General features: G+C 39.0%; 1 protein-coding gene across 3 annotated transcripts in view; it reads right to left on the reverse strand.

The window, feature by feature from the left end:
- The window catches only part of LOC103718968 (THO complex subunit 4D-like), a 28,393-nt gene extending 17,435 nt beyond the window's left edge, over positions 1-10,958 (reverse strand). For 2 of the 3 annotated variants that reach the window (XM_008807996.4, XM_039132021.1), the window contains exon 1: positions 10,672-10,958. The gene's annotated coding sequence lies outside the window, so the exon portion shown is untranslated. Of the gene's footprint in view, positions 1-5,711; positions 5,834-10,671 lie in introns of those variants that run through there. The other variant, XM_039132020.1, reaches the window with a different exon arrangement.
- Positions 10,959-25,373: the final 14,415 nt, after the last annotated feature.

Below are 25,373 nucleotides of genomic sequence, written 5' to 3' on the forward strand. Positions count from 1 at the left end.
CTATAGCAGCAGGGCAATCAAGCCGGGACCAGGCTAGTTCGTCTCAGGCCAACCCAAGTTAGTTAGGCCAAGCCTAACCAACCCATCTTGCCCAGGTCAAGTCAGGCCGCACCCTTCCTTTTCCGCTAGGCTAAGCTTGGGTCATATATTTCAAAGTCAAAGCGGGGCCATGTCGAGCTCAGGCTAGTTGTTTTTCTATTATCCAGCTTGAACCTAATTCAGCTCAACTAATGCACAAGTTCAACAAACTTCCCATTAGTGATCCACCTGCAGGGTATACCTTAAAGGCCATTTGCATGTAATTGTGAGCATTGTATGGTCCATAATCATATAAACAATATAGGGTATGTGTCACACATCAATCTTGGAGCTGCAAAAAGCCCACAAGTACTCTAGGGGTTTTATCCAAGTGGTTGGAGTGTTTACCACGAGAAGGATCAGATATTTCTAAGTGCTCGAAATGTGTTTACAGCTATAGGTAAGATTGTGATAGCAAATATATGGCTGATGAGATGGACAAGGACTTCTTGGAGTCTTTCACCAAGAGTGTCCTTGCACTGACGCTTGGGTATGCTGTCACATTGAATAGTCAACACTGGCACTCCATCTCGAAAAGCACTGTCAAGGATTGGGGTGTGAACCAGGTACACCACTTGCAAGTGGTATCTTGATCTTAAGCATAGGACACCTTGCTGTATTTTGAACGTTACTAAATTTACAATCAAACCTATATACCGGCAATGATACCCTAAACAATAACCTTGCTAAGCAACATAGCGGTTTATTAGATTCAAAATGAGTGAGAGTCTAGCTATCTAACATCAAGACCACCATATGGCACACTATCCATACTAGAACAGAGATGTACTCGAACACATAAGGCTTGAGGCTACACAATTACTTAAAAATTTAAAGATAATTATTTTGGTAAAATTGTTATAATTGATCATTAATTATTTTCAAAAGATTTTGTACGAACAATTTTTTTAAGAAAAAGCGTTTCATATGTTATAGGATTCTAATAGACTATGACATTCTATGTCAAAGGGTTTCACCATGGCTCTCTTTACCACCCCAAACCGTACCGAGGGGGAATCAAGATGGTTCCCCCCTTCGATTCAAAACAACAAGCAAACCGATCCGAATGGGATAGTTTGGAGCAGTACCGACGCAAAGCCTAATTCGCACCAATTTTGGCTCCCCCCCCTCTCATGCTTCAATAATAGATGGGGAAGGCTAAGAAGGCCTCCCGTACCTTCTCAACTGCTCTCTCATTTAAAAAAAACAATCTTGAAAAAAAAGGAGAAAATGTGGGACTTTGCAAGAATTGAGCCAGATCTAAGCTAAAATCAGCTAATGAGCCTCTCCCCTCATTTTTTTTTTCTTTTTTTGTTTAGAGACTAAAAATTGATAATAAAATGGAAAGAGACCATGCCATTTTTTTTAATTTTAGCATGATTTCATAATATGTTATAGTCTTATAGACCTATGGATGATCTATACAATGACACCAAATGATAATTTTCCATTAACTCTATGATTTTTAATATTAAAAAATTATTTTTAATTAAAAATTAAAAAATAAAATAATTATCAAAAAAACTATAAAATCAATGGCTTGACTAGGGGTATGCATGCTATACTCTATCAAAATTTGGTGTCAATTTATTTAAGTTTGGACATGATCATACGCATCATGACATGCATCCAAATTCAAATAAATTTGAAAAATAAGTGGCATTTTGTGCATGCCCACGGGCTAAAAAAAATATATGTAGCATCCTTGGTGGGGTGTTACACTATTCCGAAGTCATTAATTTTGTGAATATTTTCTATTTAAAATTGTTTTTGAAAATAAAAAATACTAAATAATTTCACTCATATATCTATTCATCATATGTTGTTGTGTATTTTGAGTACAACTATCATGCTAAACTAAATACAAACTTATTATCAGCTATCTAAACCCATGGTCCCAATACAATGTCCCTAGGGTAGGTATGGATGAGAAACTTCTAGCTACCTTATACAATATTACTTATAAGATAGAGCCTAATCTAGGAGTCGTTACCCTATGTTTGGAAGAGGCGAGCCAATTTTGTCAACTTTGTCAGCTCAAATAAATAATTGACATCACATAACATATATCTTCTCTACAAACGAAAATGTTTAGAGAGAACTTAGGCAACTTTGGCGACCAACCAGCTATAGAAAGCAAATAGAGAATGAAACCAATTTTAAGACATGGACCACAATTGTTACTTTGATATTATACAATTAGTATTCGGTAGCATCTGATATGTAGTTTTCTTAAATAATTTTGCAACCGAATGGTTGATCCACTTCAACATATTATCCAGGAATCTAAAACAGCTAGCAATCCAGATCCTATCACAAACGGCCTCCTTCAGTGGTTGTGAACGCAACTGGCCTACCTTTGCTTTCATACACAGCAAACAGAAAAACTGTCTCATGCAGAAGTGGTTCAATGATCTTGTGTACGTCCACTGCAATCTGCATCGTGTATTGAACAGCAAGCTGAAGTACAACAATCCACTTCACGACTTCGTGCATGATGAAGAGGATCCGATGATTGGTTAACTTAAGGACCAATAGCAGGAGCCAGAGCTGGATAAGCCAAAGTCGCCTCCTCGACAAATCAATTTTTTGTAGCTCAATAGACTATGGTGGATGCAAAGTAATAGACAAAACATACTCCATGCTCGCTTCTAGCTGATCAACCATAGGAGTGGAGGGAAGCCAATCATCGCACGGCTTCACGTTGGAGACATCCTCCTAGTGATTTGATCTAGAGTTACTAAGGAGAGGCTACCATAATACCCAATCTAGTCAAAGTAGAGGGCCCAGTCAATCCTTCCAGCAGAGCCAAGCATCTAAGGACATCCAAGAAAAGAAGGCAAGGGCTCAAGCCAACAAGAAAGAAAAAAGGAAAGGCAGCTACACATCCATTGGAGAGTTAAGGAGAAGCCTGTTCACTCAGATTCTGAGACAGATCATCCCACCATAGCAGCAATGTCGACGGCTTAAGCGATGATGCATCTGGTGGCTAGGATGATACAACAGCTTATGATTCATAGTCCTAGGATAATCTCTGCTTCACCGATATCCCACTTCAGTCATGCCACAGGATAAGAACCATGGTGCACGACTTGGTAAAACCTGCAAGGATAGCATTGCGTACAGGAGACAGATCCCACAAGGTCGTTCAGGACATAATGCTGCTACAGATAATCGAGCACGTGGAATAGGATACCTAGACATATCTGGAACCGAGTTGTACATTGGATCCTATTCTACCCGAGCGTCGGCCTCCCTTTCTTTTCCTCTCCCTCTCCCTCTCCCAGCTGCTCGCTCGCTCTCTCTTTTCCTCTTTTCTTCTCCTCCTCTGGCAACGGGTTTCGTTTCCATTGCCAGAACCGTCCCAATCTGCCGCCAGGACAGCTTGGTACGACCGAAACTGCCTGGTTCAGGACAATTCCACCGACCCTGGTACCAACTAATTTAACCTGGTCTTGAACTCAAAGAATCTAAAATGCTATCATGATTACTTTAATTCACAAGAAAAAGATACATATAACAAAATCCCAACTTAATTGCTACTTTGAAAAGATAACCATCCAAAAACTACTAAGATCTAGTAGAGCCTCCATCGAACTCCATTAATCTACTCCTTAGAAGTTATCAAGAAAAATCTACATGTTAATAAGCCAATTGTTGAAGTCCCCCCCCCCTCCTCTCAATATTTCAATAAAACATATAAAGTACATTTAAATGCTAAATTTTGAACTTCAGTATTCAACAATACTATTCTAGATCACCCCACCACCAAAATTACCATTTGAACTTCCCTCTTCAGTATGAATCTCCAATGATGAGCTACAAGAATACATACAAACTCCATATAGAAGATCTATTACACATAAGCAAGTTGGAATATTGAGGAAAATCAAGAATATTATTAGAATTAGGATTTTTGTTAATTTTTTGGTCTTTTGAGTCAACTATAATTCAAAAGGTATAACTTTAGTTATACAGTAAGCTGACTCTAAGATTGAGTCCTACAAGTTTTATGTTTTGAGATTTAGCTTGGTTGGTCATTATGAGGGTCAAAAGTTGGCTTAAATTTTCAAAATGGGATAAGTGTTAAGTTTGTGTCATTTTAGGAAATTTTTCATGTAGTTTTTGGGTTGAATTAGAAGTCCTAGGTTGTTATTGGTTAGGAAATTATTTTAAGTGTCCTAGTTGATTCACGTGTAGTTCTATAAATTGTCATTATAGATTGCAGAAGCCATACATACGAATTTATTGATGTATTTTCTCTAAATTATGAATAAATTTCTTCTCATGGTTGATTCGATGAAATCTAGGGTCACTCCTTAGATTCCTGTCCTTACTCATTTGTCTTATTTGGTACCGCAGCCTCGTCAAGTGCTCGTGGAGTCATGGACATGTTTGAGCGTGAAAGAACCAATGCCGATCAAAGAGAAAGTTGTGAGAAATCCATTGCACCGATTGATGGGATCGTGAGTCGTCTAGAGTTCATGCAACTCACAACATGTTGTCACTGACTTAGCTAACCGGTTGAAGCAATCTGGGATTCTTAGACCTAGTAACACTCTAGTTAATTGACATGATCGGTGATCTCCTTATGACCTCAAATTTCCTTACAAGGAATCATACAAATTGGAGAGAGAGAATTTTTTGGATGAGACGTACAATGGGTGGTCGGTTCTGCAATATGATCATCAACATATGATCACTTGGAAATTGCATGTGGTGGAGCCACATCCAAAGCCTTATCAAACATGCACAACACCTACTCCAATTTCAACGAAGTCAATATGCAAGAAAGATGAAGACAAACAAGTTTCAGCTATTGATGAAGAAATTGAAGACAATCGTGTAAATTACAAGGTTCATCACATCACAGCCAATCAAGTTGAAGCCCCTCAAGTAGAAGAAATTCATAAAAAGATAACAGAAAAATCAAGTGGCCTACAAGTTGAGGAATCATCATGCAGAGCATCTCATTAACCAATATCTTTAGTTACGCAGGATGAATATGAAGATCCCTTCGTAATGTTCTTTTTGAAGAACTCATCAATTGGAGTACTACTAGCATCTTATGGCTTTCAATGCAATTTTTTATCATATAGTTCACTGACTTGAAGCATAAAGAGCATAACAAATCATCCTTCAAATTATCAAATCTGTGCAAGAACTAATTTGTATACACCATTATGAGTCCTTACAATGAGCCAAAAGAAAACTTAGTTTGATCCCACAGACACTAGGACTCCCTAATATATCCAGTGGTGGACAGAACATATAAAACCATTGCTTTTGACAACTGGATGGGTAAAAGGAGCAAAGGCCTATCTAGTCCATATAGAACATTATAGCAAGCATACGGCTTCACTCTTTCTCACTTAAGATGATGTCGCACCCAATTACATGGTTGGCTCCTTTTATGGCTGAATGCCTAAGGCTGCTGACTTGGCAAAATCAAAGCAGGGAACTAAACCTTAGAGACCATTTCTAGATCTAATCTAGGTTGTCCATCAACTAGACACTTAAATTAATCAAAATAACCAATCTAAACACCTAAAATATCAGATCTAAGATTGGCAATAACTGAAAATAAGAAAAATTAAACAAAAATAGTAGCAAATTGACTCAAAACTTTATACTTTTGCTCCTGAATCTCTTCTTTCTCAACATTAATGCTTGATCCTCAAGTTGGATTGCATCACTTCCCCAACAACACCTCTTAATAGGAGCTTATGGCCTCAAACTCGTCTTCCAAAAACTATAACTGTATCTCCATGCAGAAAGCATCAACCATCCTGCAAAACAAAACTCAAAGTGTCCAAATAAATATCATTTTTTCAAGTAAAACAAAGGTTTCTTGATTTCCTTTCTTCAATCAATTGGCAAAGATTCACTCATTGCATTCAAATTGCACCTTAAGGCAGCATTCTTATCCCATTTGTCAGCCAATGGGCCAGCATGTCAATCCAGTTTTTACAACATTATATATCTTACTTCAAGCAAGGAGCTTAAGCACCAATTCATGGTATGTGAACCCACATACAGTATTTCCCTTCTATTTTCCTTTGTTGGCACCAAAGGTGTACTGTGTGTTCAAACAAGACTTTTCCTTACCAGTCTATACAATAAAAATGTCAATGAGCTTATGGCCTCAAACTCGTCTTCCAAAAACTATAACTGTATCTCCATGCAGAAAGCATCAACCATCCTGCAAAACAAAACTCAAAGTGTCCAAATAAATATCATTTTTTCAAGTAAAACAAAGGTTTCTTGATTTCCTTTCTTCAATCAATTGGCAAAGATTCACTCATTGCACTCAAATTGCACCTTAAGGCAGCATTCTTATCCCATTTGTCAGCCAATGGGCCAGCATGTCAATCCAGTTTTCACAACATTATATATCTTACTTCAAGCAAGGAGCTTAAGCACCAATTCATGGTATGTGAACCCACATACAGTATTTCCCTTCTATTTTCCTTTGTTGGCACCAAAGGTGTACTGTGTGTTCAAACAAGACTTTTCCTTACCAGTCTATACGATAAAAATGTCAATGCTAGTAACATATTAATACTTTTAACTCTTGATTTCAAGTCATTCTCCTAATTCTATATTTAATGAAAATATCATTCACATTCAAATGACCAAATAACTAAGGCCCTCCTTGGTATTGTGTTTGTTCTTTGTTTTAAATTTTTTAAAACCAAAACACAAAAACAAAAGTAAAATACCCGTTTGGTTTTCATTTTTATGTTTTCAGAACCTCTTGTCAAATTTTTGAAAAAAGTAAAAGCTATGAGAACCGAGATGCACTGTCTCGATACCGGGCCCCATACCGGTGCCACCCTATCACTGTGTCTGTACGCTCAGTACGGGGGCTGATTCGGCATACCGAGTATCGGTACACACCCCGTACCATATACATAATCGAACTGGTACGGTACAATACATCTTGTATTATCCAGTTCGGTGTGGTATGACGTACCATGATGAGAACTAGCAAAAAGAAATTGGTTAAACTTTTTACCATGCCACCACCTCTACCGTGGTGGCCACTACCATCACCGCCACCACAACCTCCCCATGGTGACCACCACAACACCCCCCATGGTGGCCACCACCATCACCACCGCCACCATTGCCATCACCATTGTCGATGCGTCCATCGCAATTGTTCCTCTAGCATCATTGTTACCAAATGGATTTCAATTTCTAATTTTCCCAAAAAAAAACAAAAATTAAGTTTCAATTTTTAAAAAACTAAAACTGGCAATAATAACAAACTCAACCTAAGTTTCCAACATTAAAATATCCAATATATAAGAACCCAAGTGAGAATTTGAGATGACTTCCAACTTGCTCCAAATACCTTGTCCTTTTACGTGAATTACCATTGCATATTGACAATCATATTTAAGAAAAACACTTCATATGTCAGAAAACTAAGCCTTAGATAAAACTAGCTCAATATATGTTTTGTGATGACTTCTAACTTCCTTCAAATACCTTTTCCTTTACATAACATTATGTAAGATGCAATTGCATATAGAAAATCAAATAGAACCAAAGCACTTCAAATGTCAAAAGACTAAGCCTTAGATAAAACTATCCAAGCATTTGTTGAAAAGAGCTTCCTAATATAGAGAAAAAACAATCATCTGAAAGATCAAAAACATAGGCATTTGGTTACTCTTTTGCATATTCACAACCATAGTCTCATTACAAGACTATTTCTAATCTAAAAGCTACCCATCAAAAACCATAATAAAGAAATCAAATACTATCAAAACAGTATGATACATGCTTGCGATGTCAAATCAGTTGTACCATATGGATCCGACCATAATGGTCATACCAATCAATACCGACAATATCGTACTAACTATTTAAAACCATAGTGTAAATCAATCTTGCCCTCTAAAAACCTAATATTTCACTACTTGAAACAAGAACTAATTTCAGTCTTCCAAATGGCAACCAAATCCCATGATAAATCATAACCATTCAGCCTTACTAAAACTATTTGAGATCAGCTTTATGAAGCCTCATTCACCATGAAATTTTATTTAAAGCCACATCTAGTGTTATTTCAAACTTTTCTATATCATTTTTCACAACTTCCATAGAGATGAACTTACGTCTTCCTTCCTCCCCTCGACTTGCATCCTTCAACACAAATTAAAGCAGCTCTTCTTACTGGAGCTCTCTCGACTCTTCATTATACATGCCATACCATTTCAATCGACTCTTGATCACTTTGCCCTTAATTTATGCAACTTAAAAACCTCCTCTAATATACTCATTTATCAATATATCCTTCCTAGTTTTACCACAGATCCATCTCAAAACACATCTATTTCTACTACACCCAACTTGTTTTCCTACACTCTTTTTGTTGTCTAACATTCTAAGCCATACAACATCGCAAGCCTTATTATGGTTCTATGAAATTTCACCAAACATTGTAATAAAAAAGCAATTATGGAAATAGTTTCTCTCATTGGAATCAATTCCATTGATATAGAACTCCTACAACCTACAAGCAAGAACCAATTTATAAATAAAGAGCTTATATCATGTATGCTGAAACATTAATGATAAACCCATGAGAAACCATAAGCATAACATTAAGCCTTGCTCAAACTATTGGAGATTGGATTTATGAATCCTCATTCACCAAGAATTTTTATTTAAAGCCAAATTTGGTGTTATTTCAAGCTTTTCTATATCATTTCTCACAACTTCCATATGGATTAACTTAGGTCTTCCTTCCTCTCCTCCACTTGCATCTTTTAGCATAAATTAAACCAACTCTTCTTTACTAGGCCTCCCTCAACTCGTTGAGGCACATGCTATACCATCTCAATCAACTCCTCTAATATACTCATTTCTCAGTTTTTCTTTTCTAGTTTTACCATATGTCCATCTCAACATGTCATTTTTACCACACCCAAATTGTTTTCCTAAACCCATTTTTTGTCTAACATCCTAAGCCGTACAACATCACAAGCTTTGTTATTATTCTACGAGATTTTCCTTTTACATCGTCAAGCATTGTAATAAAAAAACAATCATGGAAATAATTTCCCTCATTAGAAAATTCCCTTCATGTAGAATTCCTAGAACCTACAAGTAAGAACCGATTTATAAGTAAATATCTTAAACCTAGTATGCTTGAACTTTTATGATAAATCATCGCCGAGATGAAACACTTGAACAATATATAGGAAGAATTAGCTAAACAAATGATCCTTATAAATGACCCTAGTTTCCTTCCTTGAGAGATGACCACCTAGGCAATCTACCTAGGCAAGGCTGCCTAAACACCTGTTTTAACATTTTGTGTCTTGTTTGAGAATGTTGGACAAGATTGTTTTGTAAATCATTATTGTATGTGGACAAGTTGATGGTTCCCATTGACTTATTACATCTTTTTTGATAAGTTGTCTGAATTTATTAATTATAAGCATCTTTGTTAGCTCTCCTTTTATTTACTATTTACTTTTAAGTCATAATTGCTGGGCCACCTTGACCTTTAGGCACCCACATAGGCACCAACCAAGTGCTTCAGCACAAGGCAGACCCTAGCTGCCAGTCTGCCACCTATAGTCTTTTAAATAATTGCGCCTGGAGAAAGATCAAGGTAGCTTCTTAGTAGGAAGAAGAGCCTTAAAATGGTGATAGTGGTGAGGTTCCTAGGTTTAGAATACAGTTGGAAAAAAAAAAAGAAAAAAAGGAGAAACTAGAACAGGCTTTTCAGCAGGGAGATAGTGGTGAGGTTCCTAGGTTTAGAATACAGTTGGAAGTGAGAAACCTGTGATTTTTCACTGTCTACAGCTTCTGCAAGAGTGGACTTCAAGTGGATATGAGAAGGATGGGAGGTTATTCCAAGAACCTCTCAGGTTTTAGAACAGAAGGAGAAGGAAAGGCTCTGATTTTCCAAAAGGCTCGTCTGATAAAGCCATATTCAATCCACAATAAAACGAATAAAGAGAACGCATAATGGGGAAAAGAATAAAGAGGAAAACTTAAGATAAATACCAGCATCCACAAAGAAACAAGAGACCACCTATATTGCAATGTGCTCATATTCTTTCCACGACAAAAAAAACACAGTCGCAGCCATGCCATAAATTTCCAAAAAAAAAAAAATGCACGCTTGGAACTGAATCTAATCCATGGTTGCAGTGTCATCAACAAACAATAAGCTAACTTACAGCTGCAGTAGACTCGACAAGAAAAAATAACGATACATTATGACGAACACATAATACTATGAACCGTATTAAAATTCCGGAACAAACACACAAGAAGTTGCATGCTTGATTCCGGATCTAACCAACAACAAGAACAAACTCGACAAAACAGAAGATAATCTACAACTGCATGAAAATCAACAAGCACTTCACCTTAATCCTAGACAAAAGCATGGTAATTGAAAACAGAAACAATAATTCCTCAAAAATCCTACAGTTTGCATGCATTGAGTTCTAACCAAAAAAAACATCAGGAAAACCTAAAAGAAGAATCTTGAGAGAATTTTCGCCAAATACAGCGAAATAAACAATAAAAAGGAAAAATTAGGGAAGGAGAAATCCGTACTGCGTCGGCCGACAAGCAAGAACGAGTGGAAGAAGCGGCAACGGACCTTCAGCGCTTCGCCGGACCACGAAAACAACGCAGTGATCGAGTGGAAGACGATCACGGGAGAGAGGATTGGTGGAGGACTGAAGGAGGAAGGGAGGAGGGGCTTTCAGAGAGGGAGATCGAAGGGGGCGGGGAGTGGGAGGAGGGGTTTACTTGGAGGCAAAGTAGGGTTTTGGAGTGAGAAGAGTCGGAGGGATCCTCTATTCCTCTCCGCTTACCGCTTCGTTTCTCTGTTCCTCTCCCCAGGCCGATAAAAAGATCGTGCCATCGAGGAGCCTGATTGGCGAGCGGTGGGACCGCCAGCTCAGCCGAATCTTTCGTAATACTATTACGGCCTTAACGGAGCCGTCTATGTTAACGAGATCTTCCAACCTAGGCCAACAAGATGGAGCGGGCTGCCTTTTGCTTCCATTTTTTCATCTTTCTCGCACTTCCACCGACACTCCGGAGAAAAAAAAACATTGTACCAAACAAACACTACTGACCAGGGGTATGCTAGCCGGACGAGGCATGCGGATTTCTCAGTGCTGTGATCGGTGTTCAGGTATCGAGAAGACCATTGACCATGTTCTATTGCAGTGTCCCAGGGCTAGAGAGATATGGAGCAGGTCTCCTATTCTGTTACCCCATTCGGTGGAGTCGGTTCAGGATCTGATGCACGTGTTGAGAGCCTCTATGCGGAGCCCTTGTTCTGTTGAGGCGGGCATCATGATGGCACACTTGACTTATCATATTGGGCTGGATAGGAATGCTGGTCTATTTGAGGATAGGAGGTGGTCCTCGAGGATGGTGGTGGATCGAGCTATGCTACATGCAGGGAAGATTACCGCGGCTACTGCGTGGTTCACTTCTGAGATGGCTAGGGACATCTGGGGTACTCTTTCCGCTGCTACAGCACCCAAGTTCGCCCTTATTTCTTGGGTACCCCCACCCCTTGGTCATCTCAAGGTGAATTTTGATGGTAGTCGGTCGGTGGATGGTGTCTCTGGAGGTGTGGGATTTGTGATCAGAGACGGAAGGGGCAGATTGATAGCCGCTGGTGGCCGTCGCATACCAGGGCTTACCGTTGTTGGAGCAGAGCTGAGGGCTGCTTGGGAGGGCTTATCCTACGCGAGGAGGGTCCTCGGCGCCGTCCGGGTGCATCTCGAGGGAGACTCTTCGGTGGTGATCGATTGGATCCAGGGGGTGGACAGGTTCGGTGACGGTCATCCACTCATCCATGAGACTAGGAGACTGGTTCAGGAGATGGGTGACTCTCATGCTACACATGTGTACCGGGAGGCGAACAGAGCTGCTGACTGGGTCGCCTCCTACGTTGCCAGGCACTCCGGAGAGTTTCTTTGGACATCAGCAGCTGATAGTCCCATTCCGTTGTTCTCTTTACTTTCTTTTGATATGGCTGGATGTACTCAAGTTAGAGTTATATGAACTGCCGTTTTTACCAAAAAAAAAAAACAAACACTCACTCCTTGCACCACAATGCCAAAAAAATTAAAAGAAAATCTACTTCTTCTTCCCTCCCCCAACCCCGCTCAAAAAAAAAAAAAAAAAATCTTCACACCCCTAAAAGAATTTTAAAAAAAAAAGTTGAAAAGGGATATATCCTAATTCACCTCTGAACCAACAATAGCCGACATGACAGACTGGCCAATCAGAGCTCGCTAAAAAGCCTCCAACCAACTAGTCAAAGCCCGTCATATAGCAGATCTTGGAGATATAACGACACCTCGACCACGATCGCGAACAGTTCTATAACTGCATGATGATTGAGTGAGATGTGCAGAGCGTGATGCGCGGACAGAATACCTGCATATAATCTTTAGGATGCACAATCGATTACTAAAAATGACTGATCCGTACTCTCAAACTCTTCGACATTGGGCACCGACCCTCGTTTATATAAACCTTTTCTGGGGGACCCACCAAGTAACTGCTCTTGAGCCCTCTTATGCCCTTATGTTGCCACTCAACCGCTCTCACAATATCTCCATTGTTCTCTAAAAGTCCGTCTGACTTAGGCATCTGATGGAGACATCAAAGTCATTCTTCAGACAATCGAGCCATCAGGGCTGCTCGCTCACGTTCGCACCAGGGATCGACATCATTATGGCCAGTAGTTGGTTTTGAGCCACCGATTTGAGTCAGATCTAGATTAGATCCATTCGAGTCTGTTTTATTTTTATTTTTATTTGCTGTATTTGAGTCGATTTGGTCATTTGCTTTTATTTTAGTCAAGTCAATTAGGTTAGTTGTTAAGTCGTGTAATTGGGTCGAGTGATTGGATCGATTTTGGTATGTAATCAATCGGTTGACTTGGTCAATTGATTGAGGATCCAATTTTGTTATATCGTAATTGATTGACCTGATGTAAGGCCTATATAAAGGCCACCCCTCTCATGAATTAGGGCATTGAAGAATTAAATAAAACCTAGCCTCTCTTTCTTCCCCTCTTCTTTTCTTCTTCCTCCTCCTCTTTTCTCCTTTCCTCTTCTCGCTGCAATGGTCCTCCATCAACTTGGTTTCAAAGCAAGCCGGCTTTGCCCCTACTGCTAAAGCCCCGGGATCCAGTTTATAAACGGACCTCCCGATATTTTTTTCACGCCTGCCACACAAGATCCTCACTGAATCTATGGCACCGCGAACTCCGAAACGCGCTGAAGCACAACATACAGCGCACGTTGCAAAGAGGAAGGGAAGCCTGATCTCCCTTCTCTCTTCTCTCTCCCTCGGTGTTCACCAGAAAAAGGGGCCCCACTCTCCCTCCCGGTTTTCACCAGAACAAAAGGAGAAAAACCCCATCCCCGGATCCTTCCCACCCACCATTGCACCCACGCCCACCACCGCCACCAGGCGTCGCCAGCATCACCCGGGCTGCCATCAAACGTACACACAACCCACTGCCACTCTGTGAAGGGCCGGGAACACCGCCTCGTCCGCGTCCGACCCCGCCTTCGCCGTCACCAACCCCCTTCACCAGCGGCCACCCTCGCCGCCGCTCGCCGTCTGTGATTCACCGCCGGAAGCCATTGCTGGCCGGAGCCTAGGATCGGCCACTGCCCATCGTCGCAGGCCATAGGGTCCCGCCTGCCGCTAGCGCCATGAAGATCGGCGCGACCTCCCGCAACCGTCGGGAGGTTGAAGGAGATCATCACTAATAGGTAAGCTCCAAACCTATTAACCCGTTAGCCCGGCTCCGCTTCAAAATAAAAAAAAGAAAGTGTCACATGACCTGCACCTGACGGATCCATAATGGGTTATTGGAGCGGGTCACACTCAACAACCTAAATCCAACCTGGTCCAAGTTAAAAAAAGGGTACTTGTTCATCTTCCAGTTTCCTCCGCCGAGCGCTGCCTCCTTCCCCGAGCACGTCCTCCGCCGAGATCCTCCTCCTCCTCCGAGTGCCGCCTCCTCCGATCACCTCCTTCCTTGCGGCCGACCGCAGCGCCGCCGTCTCCGACTCGCCACCTCACCTGCGCCCGAGCCGTCGCCGCCCACTGCCCGAGCCGTGGCAGCGCAAGCAGATCGGCCGCAATGCCACCCACCTCGCAACACTGCCTCTGCGTCGCGCTTCCTCCACCTCGCAGCCGCCGGCCCTCCTTCCGTCGCCTTTCTCTCCTCTCCTCTACCGCTGCCGCCGCTTTCCCTTCTGTCGCGCCCCATGCCCACATCCACCTCATTCGTCCCCACCGTCGCCGGCCGCACCTTCTTCCCCGGGACCTCCCTCCCCTCCGACGCCCATCGTCGCCCGCCGCCCAAACCCACCACCCCTCACACCCGATCCCTTCCCACAAACCTCAACCACTTCACACCACCACCCTCTTCCCCGGCCCCCATCCATTTTCTTTCACGGGCTGCTTCTGTCATCAGGCCCGAGCCTGCTTCCCCCCCACTTAAGCTTACGGGCCTGAATCGTATCGCAGGCCTCCTACCCCCCCCCCCCCCCCCCCCCCCCCACCAAAAAAAAAAATCCATCCAGCCACTCTATAGGCCCAAGCCAACACACCTGATCCCTCCACGGGCCCAAGCCCAACCAGCTGCCCCTCCCTAACCCCATTCACACTACAAGCATATCTCCCTCCCCAACCCCATTCACACCACAGCCAATTCCCCCCTCCTAATTCTGTTCACACCGCAGCCAGTTCCCCCTCCGCAATCCCATTCACACCACAAACAGTTCCCCCAAACAGTTTCCCCTCCCTAATCCCGTTCACACTCACGGGCCTGCTTCATTAAGCCCACTCCTTTTTTCCTTTCACCGTGCGCCTAGCCGCACCAGCCCGTCATCTACCAAGTACCTGCAAGCTGCAATTAGACCTGCTGAGCTGCCTGGATTCGACCCTAGCTGCAACGACTGAAGAGCCCATCAGCTGCACTGCATCCCTTATCGGCGCCCCCGCCTCCGAGTAATTCTGGTCGTCTGCTCCACGACAGGTGATAGATTTTTACTTTTTCTGGCTTGTTCATTTAATTATGTTATAGTTTTCTTGCATGATAGCCAAATTCTTGAAACTTACTTTTGCTGTCAAAATTCAAAACATAGATTCTACCGCTTTCAAACTCGTCCTATCAACCATAAAATTTTTTGTTTATTAAATTAGCACATCCTAGCAATAGGACGTTTCATAACGTTCATCGATCAATTTTCTTTAGGATCAAAACAACCATAATAAAGACAAACAACATGATAAATTTGATTGAAACTGACATGAGGCATAATGTCTGGATAACTAAAATAAATCAATGAGAAAGTTGAGTTCAACTTGATGTGGTTACATATAAAAGCCACTAAAAGGATCATTTTTTCCACAACTCACTTTTCTCTTCAATTCTTACCCAAAACCCTTGAGTTCTCCATCTTAATAGTCAAAAGCAAATTGGAGTCCCAAAACCCATTTAGAGTCGGTGGCAAGGATGAATCTTCATTCTAAAACCCATAGCATAATATGCGACCAGGTTATATATAAGCCTTGATGATTATGATGATAATGGAAAAGAAAATATCATGATTAATCATAAAAAATATTAATCATATTAAATGCTACAAAATACTTGCTTAGTTATTTATTTGTTTAGTTGATTTTCTTAGTTGTTATTTTTATTATTATTGAAAATTTAGTTTATTATGTTTTATATTTTTGACTCTTATTTTGTTTAATTTTATGTCAAATACTAAGAGTTATTTTTATGTTATTTTTTATTTATTTAATTTGTATGCAAAAAAATGATTCTTGAAGTTTTACCTGCGCCAACCTATCTCAGCCCACACTGTTTAGCTCTACTTGCCCTACTTCACCCTAAGGACTCGTTTGGTTCGCGGAAAAAGAAGGGAAAAAAGTGTGGTCAAAGTAATGAGATGCCTCTTATTTGGATGGAGTTTTCAAAGAAGAGAGACGAAAAAGTTGTATTCCTATGGAAATATAATTTCCACATTTCATGGAAAAGTCTTTTCCATGAGAAATATGGAAAAGTTACTTTCCGATGAGGCGGAAATCACTCTATTTTATTTTTTTCCAAAAGGCCCTTCAGCATTAAAGAAGTATTAAAGAGGCAATAAAGACCTAATTTTTATTAAAGATATAATAGAAATTATACATAACTTTTTTAGAAAAGTGGATGGTCAACCAAATATAAGCACTTTGGAAATTTGTCACTTTTCCATTGTCAACCAAACATGCCAAAAGTACTTTATTAGGCATCCTCTTCCTAGGAATCTGCTTTCCAAAAATTATATTCTTAGGAGGAAAAATACTTTCCACGAACCAAACGAGCCCTAAGAAGCAACTAGCTGAGTAAGGGTACATAGCTCCTAATTGCAAGGCAGGTACATATAATAGCCTACCAACCCATATCCACCCAGTTGCTATCCCTAAATGCAAAACCATGTCTTCTCTATCCTGATCATCAACTCCTTATGCTCATCACTATAATCAGTTGAGACTCGATATAAATCAAAGATCAGGCTAGAATTATTTGTCTTAGATGCATCAAGTGATGATTCTTGTCATGGGTGATATGCTCTTGCTCTATTACTTGTTTCTCTATCCATTTTGAATTTTTCAACATTTATCTTCTAGCTGGTAATTAAAAGCTTCTATTTCAACCCAATTCTTTAAATGGAAGACCTCTTAGGGCTTAGCCTACATCTTCTTTGGATTGGATTTCATATCCTAATAGAGTGGAGAGTGAGAAAGGTGCCCTTGGAGGAAATTAGGGAATTGTGAAATTATTAAGTTTTTGTTGCCACCTTTTTTTTCTCTGGGGAGATAGGAAAGGGATAAATAAGCCTTAGGCTAGGCTGGATATATGTGCAGGCATACCATCGGCATTAGACTAGCTACGAATAAGATAATTGGCGAATGATGCTAAAGTAGAGTGGGTCTAGATACCTTAACCTTCAAGAATTTTTGCTACTGTCACACCACCTATTTGAAAGAAAAAGGATAGAATGAGATATGGTGTAGCTGGGACAACAGTCAAAGTACTCCACTGCTACTTCTAAGGATTAATAAGAGTCCTACTGATAAGCTATGAGTAAGAAAAGATAAAGTAACAATAATTAAAGATAAGCTGGATTCATTAATGTATCAAAAGGTCACTCTATTTGAATTGCATCCACTTATTTATATTAAAAGGCAAATAGGACAGTAACTGCTCTCTGATAATGGAATATAGACTCCACTCTCTTAATAGTTCTAGTAACTGACACCAACTGTCCTCCATTACTCATGTTGTTGCCCAAAAGACAACCCAAGATGGGGGATGAATTAGGTTTTTCAAAATCTTATTGAAACTTTCTAATCTAGTTAAAACTTTTATGATAGTTAAGCTAAGTTAAAAAAAAAAAGCAAATGAACTTAGCAAACTAAAGAAGTATGCAATGGAAAACTTAATGCTTGAATTATGACCAGTTGCAAATCAATTCATAAGCAATGTAAATAGTAAAAGTAATTGCAACAATGTAAAGAAAATAAAGCAAGCAATCACAAATACAGAAAAATTTTATAGTGATTCGGTGCTAACCCTGCACCTATATCCACTCCCAAAGACTTTTGAGAATTCTACTATAATCTCCTTGATTATAGTGTGGTTGTTTTCTGAGTCCGCAACCTAACTCGTTGTTTATTCGGGATCACAACAAAACGAGTTGGTTTTCACAGGATCACCAACTTACAACTTTACACTGTTTGTTTTTTGGGCTCTCAAACAAACCCAGTTGGTTTTTACAGGATCACCAACTAAAAATTTTTACACAGTCCAATTCGGGTTTGGACTAAACCTCTTCCAAGTTTCAATACTTGAAACTTGTTACAAGAATAATATGGAAGAGTTAGAACATACAATTTATTGCTCGAAAATTAAATGCACAAACTCAAAAAAAATTGAGCAATAAATGGTTGCTGGCGCTTTGAGTGAAGTCGATGGAGATCCGCCAACTTTCAGAGTAAGAACTTGATCTTTGATTGCTGAAATAAATACTTTGAATGCACCCTTCTTGGTCTATTTTAGGTGGCTCTCTTAATGATTTAGAATTGTGGTTGTTGAGCGCTCTTCAATCTCTCTAATCTGTCCTCCATTTTTTAATCCAAGTTAGTTCCCTTGTATTTATAGCTTTTAAGGATGAGGGAACAATCTCCTAGCTATTAGACTCCAAAAAATAGCCGTTAGAAAAGATTTAGATCCGTTCTGATCACTCTGCAAGATTAGCCAGTGAGCTTCTAGCAGGATTGGAGTCGGTTCTTGCAGACCTGGAATCGGCTCGGCTGAATCAGGAGTCGACTCGAGCTTGCTGAGGAGTCAACTCGAGCTCCGAATCTTCAAAGCTGGGTTTCTATCTTTTACTGCGGAAGTCGACTCATGGAACTGTGGAGTCGACTCAAGCTCTGTTCTTCTGAAAATGTGCTTCTGTCTTTCTCTGTGGGAGTCGACTCATGAACTGTTGGAGTCGACTCATCTACTATTCTTCTAAAAATGTGCTTCTATCTTTCTCTGTGGGAATCGACTCATAAACTGCTGGAGTCGACTCGTCTACTGCAGGAATCAGCTCCTGAGCATGCTAAGCATGCCATTTGAGAATTTTTTGAGCCAGAGTCGACTCCAACTTTTCAGGGATCGACTCCAAGACTGTTGCAAGGCACTTTAAAATTCAAAATTCTTTCAATTCGACTTTAATCTTCTTAAAATTGAACATGATGAATTTTAAAATATTTTTTTGAAACACTCAATCAAATTTATTAGCACAACAAGATATATAATCAAGTGTTTTGTGTTCATCAAAATCAAATATGGGGTCAACAATCTCCTTCTTTTTGATGATGACAAAACACTAATATAGGCAAATAATTTTTTTTGTACTAAGCAATCTATACAAGCTTTTGATTGAGTAAGAATGTGATCATTCAAATGGTTAGCTCATTTTTTTCTAGCTCCCCCTTTTTTTAGCTCAATTTGCTTCCTTCAGTTTATATTTTGCTTTCAGTTTTAGTTCATCAATTTTGTTCATTTGCCTCTATTGACCCTAGTGTGATTTTTGATGTTTTCAAAGCCACTGAGGTCATATTGTAGTACTAATGCTTTTAAATTAAGTAATCCGTTGATCTAGTACATAAATGTTTAAGGAAGAAAGAAATGATACATTCTTGATACATTTTGATGATACAATTATAACAACTCTCAAGAACTCATCTAAAGACCAATTTAATGGAAGAACTTGAGGAAAAATCTAAATTTCAGTTTGATAGACTAAAGAGTCAAGTTCCCATAGTTAAAGTGCAAGTTTGTTTTTTCCATATTTAAAGAGATGAAACTTTCATTAGTCAAGCATCTTAAATGAAAATAAATGACTTGTAATGTCTTTTATAAGTTATATGTGCAAATTTAACCTAAAGATGCAGAAAATCAGGATTAGGGTTGACCCCAGAAAGTTTGGAGCCGATCCCGGCACAATTGGAACATTTGGCGCAGGCCTCGGGACCCCGGCATGCCCAAAAAATTTGGCACAGAACTCGGGTCGACCCCAACAGTTAAGATAGAAGCTTGTTTTCTTAGCACCCGGAACTTGAGTCGACCCCATCAAAATTTGGGTCGACCCTAACTAGTATCAATAGAAATTTGCTCTCTCGAACTTCTATTAGAGCCGACTCCACCAAAGTTTGAGTCGATCCCAGACAAACTCGAGTCAACCCCATCAAAACTTGGGTCGACCCCAACCAGCATCAACAGGATTTGACTCTCTAGAACTTCTGTCAGAGCCGACTTCACCACGGTTCGAGTCGACACCAGATCTGCTCGGATCGATCCCAGCTTGACTGACAGCCTAACGACTAGTTCTGCAGTACTTTTTAAGGTTCCAACGGCTATAAATGGCTAGTTTATTCAATCCAATGGTTAGAAACTGATATTTAGAGGTTGGAGAAGTATTTAAGAGCCACTATTCATCAGAAAAATATCTTTATAAAAATTTAAGTGAGCATTCAAGAAAAAGAGCATATTCAAGAGAGTTCAATTTATTGCTTCAGTTCAAATCCAAAAAAAGTGTGTTCAGCAGAATTCAAGTGCCTTCAAGAGCTCAATCAACTCATTAAGGAGTGAAGCAATCTCAGCAAAAAAAAAGCGCCCTTAAGCAATAACAATTCTCTTTTCTTCTCCTTAGTGCATATTTGTTTTATTTGTTCATTAAGGAGCTTTAAATTCTGATTTACCTATTCTCTTTGTAAGGTTTTTGTTGGTGAGCCCGTAAAACCAACTGTTAGATATTTGTTGGTGATCCCGTAAAACCAACTGTTAGGTTCTTGTTGGTAAGCCCATAAAACCAATTATAAAGATTTTTGTTGGTGAGCCCGTAAAACCAACTATGTAGATTTTTGGATTGTGAGCCCGATAAAACAATCTAACTGTAATCGAGGAATTATAGTGAATTCTCAAGAAGACGCTTGGGGAGTGGACGTAAGTGCCTTGGAGTGTACCGAACCACTATACTTGCTTATGTTTGCAATGTGGTCCTTTATGCATTTTGCTTTACATTCCTCCTTGAATTGTGTAGTTGCTCTAGCTTAATTTCTTACTGATTTACTTGTGATTGTCTAGAGCTTATTTACATTCGCCTTCCACTACATTTACACCTTTCATATAAATTAAGTTGTGCACTTCTCTGTGAAGAAATTTGGGATCATACCTTTTAGAAAATCCAATTTACCCTCCCTCTTGGGTTGTCACCTTGGGCAACAAATAGTATCAGAGCAGTTGCTCTCTTGTCATTTATAATCTTAATCGACTAGAGACAAAGATCATGTCAACCCCGCATTGTGTTATTTTTCAAGGGACTTTCCACAAGCAGACCCCCACTATTTGATGAAACTAACTATATTCAATGGAAAGCTAGAATAAAAATCTTTGTTCAATTACAAAATTTTGAGTTATGAAATATCATAACAAATAGCCTATACCCACCCACTAAGTTGATTGAAAATATTAATGAAAACGAATTGAATGTGTTTAACAAGAATTTGGCTGAGCTAAATGCTAAGGCAATGAATATTCTTTATTATGCATTTAATGAAAACGATTTTAATCAAATTTACACATACTCATCTGCCAAAGAAATATAGAATACTCTTGAAGCAACTTATGCTATTTCTGAGAAACCCCATATTAGATTACTTGAGCATAATTGCAAGATTAACATTAAGCTTGCAGGAAATACCCCAAAGTCTTCAAATCAGGAAGAAAGCTCAGAAAAAGAAAATATTGAGGATGAAGACATAGACTTATCATCAATCCCCAAGAGATTCAAGAGCTTCATGAAAACAAAGAAGAAGAGGAAGCAAGAAGAAAGGAAGAAAGAAATAAAAAACAAGAAAGGCTTGACTAAGGGAGAGTCAAGCAAGAAAATCAAAGTTAGAAGCAACAATGATGACATCAGCTTTTCAAGACGTAACTAACTTATGCTTTATAGCACAAGAAAATAAAGTAAAATTTGAATCTGATTTTACACTAAGTGAATTTCAAGAAGAATTCTCTTTTGATGAACTATTGAATGTTTTTCATAATTTATATGGTGAATGTAGAAAACTCTCTATGAAGAACAAAAATCTTAAAAAGCTAAATCTAAAAATTTTAGAAGAAAGAAATTCTATTGCTGAAATACAAGACAAACTAAATTTTGAAAATAAAAGCTTAGAGTTAAATTCAAAAGAATTGATTCAGAAAAATCAGAACTTTGTTGCCCAAAAGACAACCCAAGAGGGGAAGGGGGGGTTGAATTGGATTCTAATTAAAATTAGATTCTTTAAATTTATCTATTGAGGATTATAAAAGCTTTCTTTAAATTTATCTTTAAATTTATCTATTGAGGATTATAAAAGCTTTCTAGATTTGAAGCAAATATAATTAAGTAATCTATAAGAAAGCAGTAAACAAGTTAAACAAGATAAACCACAACACAAATACAAGGTTTTTATAGTAGTTCGTAGCCAACCTCGCTCCTATGTCCACTCTCTAAGCTTTTCTTGGGAGTTCACTATAATCCAAAGATTACAGTCCGGTTGTTTTACAAGCTCACAACCCAACTTGTTGTTTTCACAGAAGCACCATGAACTTTGTCAGTTTTTTCTAGCTCACCGACTAAAACAACCCCATTTGTTTTTTCGAGCTCACAAATAACCTAGTTGGTTTTACGGGCTAACCAACCAAAACCTACACCGTTGGTTTTACGGGTTCACCAACAAACTTTAACCCCTTGATTCAATCCCCTAATTGAATCAAGTAACAAATATCAGAGAAAGAGAGTTTAAAGATTACAAGCTTCTAAATAAGCAGATATAGCGATGTAAACAAAATGTAAAGGAAGAAGTTCTCAAACAGAATTTACTGATGCAAGGCTTTGCTTCTCTATTACTGGATCCTCTCTTGAATGCACTGGTAGTTGAGGATCACTTCAATGAGCTTTTAATGGGAGGAGTGCTCTAAAATTACTTAGAATGCAATAACTCCTCTTTTCCGCTTTGAAAAGCTCTAACTCTTCTTTAGTGGTTGATACACTTGAATGCTCTCTGTGGAATGTGTATTCTCTTCTTATTTTTACTTAGAACCATCTCTCATAACTTAACTCCTCGAAAACTAGCCGTTAGAGAGGAAAAAAAAGCCGTTCTGACAAAACTGCGCGTCTCAACAAAGTATCCGTTGGGATCAGAGTCGACTCGCCCGTCTTGGAGTCGGCTTGGCTGAAGCAGAAGACGCCTCAAGAAAGTCTGGAGTCGACTCGAATTCGGGCTCTTACAAATAGGCTCTTTGTCGATCCTGTAAGAGTCGGCTCGAAGGAATCGAGAGTCGACTCGCCCACGGCATCTTCAGAAGTGAAATATCAACTCTTTTCTAGGAGACGGCTCGAGTAATTCTAGAGTCTGCTTGCGTTCTAGTCTATGAAAAAATGCTCTCGGCCATTTTCTGTAAGAGTCGACTTAAGAACAGTTTGAGTCGACTCGGCCATTGTGCCGAAGAAATTACCTTGCGGCTTCAATTTGTAGGAGACGGCTCGAAACTTCTGGGAGTCGACTCGCACACTATATCTTGAAAACTTGTTCTCTATCTTTCTCTATACGAATCGGCTCGTGAATAGTTGGAGTTGACTCTTGCTCTGCGACTTGAAAATCAGCTCTCTGTCTTTTCTGTAAGAGTCAACTCGTGAACAGTTGGAGTCGACTCGTACTTTGCGACTTGAAAAACAGCTCTCTGTCATTCTTGTAAGAGTTGACTCGCCTCATCTGGGAGTCGGCTTGAGGAAGTGCCAGATAGTAACCATTTGCCAGAGTCGACTCTAAAATTCTGGAAGTCAACTCGAGTGCAGGGCAAAGACTTAAATGGTTCCAAACATGAGTAAAACTTAACTTAAAATTCTTGAACCATTTTCTAAGGTATTCTTTCAAGTTTAAAATTTTTTTACTTGAAACACTCACTTGAATTCATTAGTATAATATGAAATATACTCAAGTATTTTGGGCTCATCAAAATCAAATAGGGGATCAACAATTACTCAATAATCTCTTTCTTTTTGATGATGACAAAACATTGAGTACATGTAAGTGAATTTACATATACTATGTATTGAGTCAAAAAGAATATAATGTCTAAATTTAGTTTATCCAAAATGTGAAAGGTATGAACAATAAACTCATAACCTTAAGGCTCCCACTTTCATTTGGAATTGTATAAGTATTCATAAAATGCATTCAATTATTTTGCTTATACTTACTTACTTATTCTTTTACTTTGTGTATTGCTTTTAGTCATATACTTGCAATCTATTCTTCAATTCTGCTTGTTTTCTTCTTTGCTTTTACAATAATTCTTCTCATGCTCTTATATTTTTCTCCTCCTTAATTAATACATTCTTATATCAATTCTTCTCCCCCTTTTTGTCATCAGCAAAAAGAGAAATAGTTATTAAGCAGTAAGGGAGTAATTTTCATTCAACTCAAGCATAAGTAGAATAGATACTCACAATGGGTGCATGGAAAAGGAAAATGTTATCATTTCATTTCATCAAAAAGTTGATTACATTTGAGATGTAAGAGTGAGTACAAAAGTGAGTATAGGAGTGAGTACAAAAAGTGAGTACAATATCCATGAAAGTCCTAGGGATCTATACATAAAATTTTACAATAAGATTAAGAAGCAGTGAATCTTGATGAGGAGGATCCCGGCTGACTCCCCAGGAGCATCCGAACTCCATCACAGATGTCACCAAGATTCTGAAGGATTTCAGAGGATGACTCTTGATAGGACTTGCTCAATTGGTTTATCCTTTGACTGTTTCTGCATTTTCATTTAGCTTCTCTAGATCCCTTCTTACTGACTCTTACGGTTTTCTTGTGTCCTCTTCGATGTCCACGAATCTTCTATACTGTCCTTGAAGAAGACACTTAAGGCTGACCAGCTCTGCTCTCAGGTCAGCTACCATTTGAGTGAGAGCTGCAGTAGAAGGTAGGATCTCTGTGAAAGGTGCTCCACCTAATATGCCTCGAGAGGCTATCTCATTAACTATGAAGGATGCAATCCTTCGCAGCTGATCCTCACTCAGTGTAGGTGGATGATAAGTGCTAAATAATATATAAATTAACCTCTTTCTCATAGCACTTATCATTATTTTAATACACATATTTAAGGATAAAATCATTGCAGAATTATATTTAAATAGGGGGAGCTCATTTGAAAAGAGTTGATCCTTAACATGCTTGGTCTTAATGCTGTAATATATAATATTATGACTTAATGTATATTATATTTTGCATGTGACATGATGTTTTTTCAATATTCAAATAACAAAGATCTTTCTTGAATATAATTTGTAATTCTTCATACTTGGACAATTTGATTGAAACATGCTTTTACCAATAGCAATTTCATTTTTCTTTTTGTAACATTCATATTTTGAAATATGTTTTAACTTTGCACACAAGTTTTTACTTTACCTTTGCCTTCAAAATAACTTGTGTTCCAAAGCTTAATAAAATTTGTTTTTACTTGCATTCCATACTCCTCAATGACATTTGTTTTCTGAATTCATTCGGTACTTTTATGATCAAAAATTTCTTATTAAATCAGTTCTTATGCTTGAACGTTTGAAATACTACATAAGAATTTTTTTAAGTATTTTTAAAAG

Source organism: Phoenix dactylifera, chromosome 11 (assembly GCF_009389715.1).
Source record: "Phoenix dactylifera cultivar Barhee BC4 chromosome 11, palm_55x_up_171113_PBpolish2nd_filt_p, whole genome shotgun sequence".
NCBI lineage: Eukaryota > Viridiplantae > Streptophyta > Magnoliopsida > Arecales > Arecaceae > Phoenix > Phoenix dactylifera.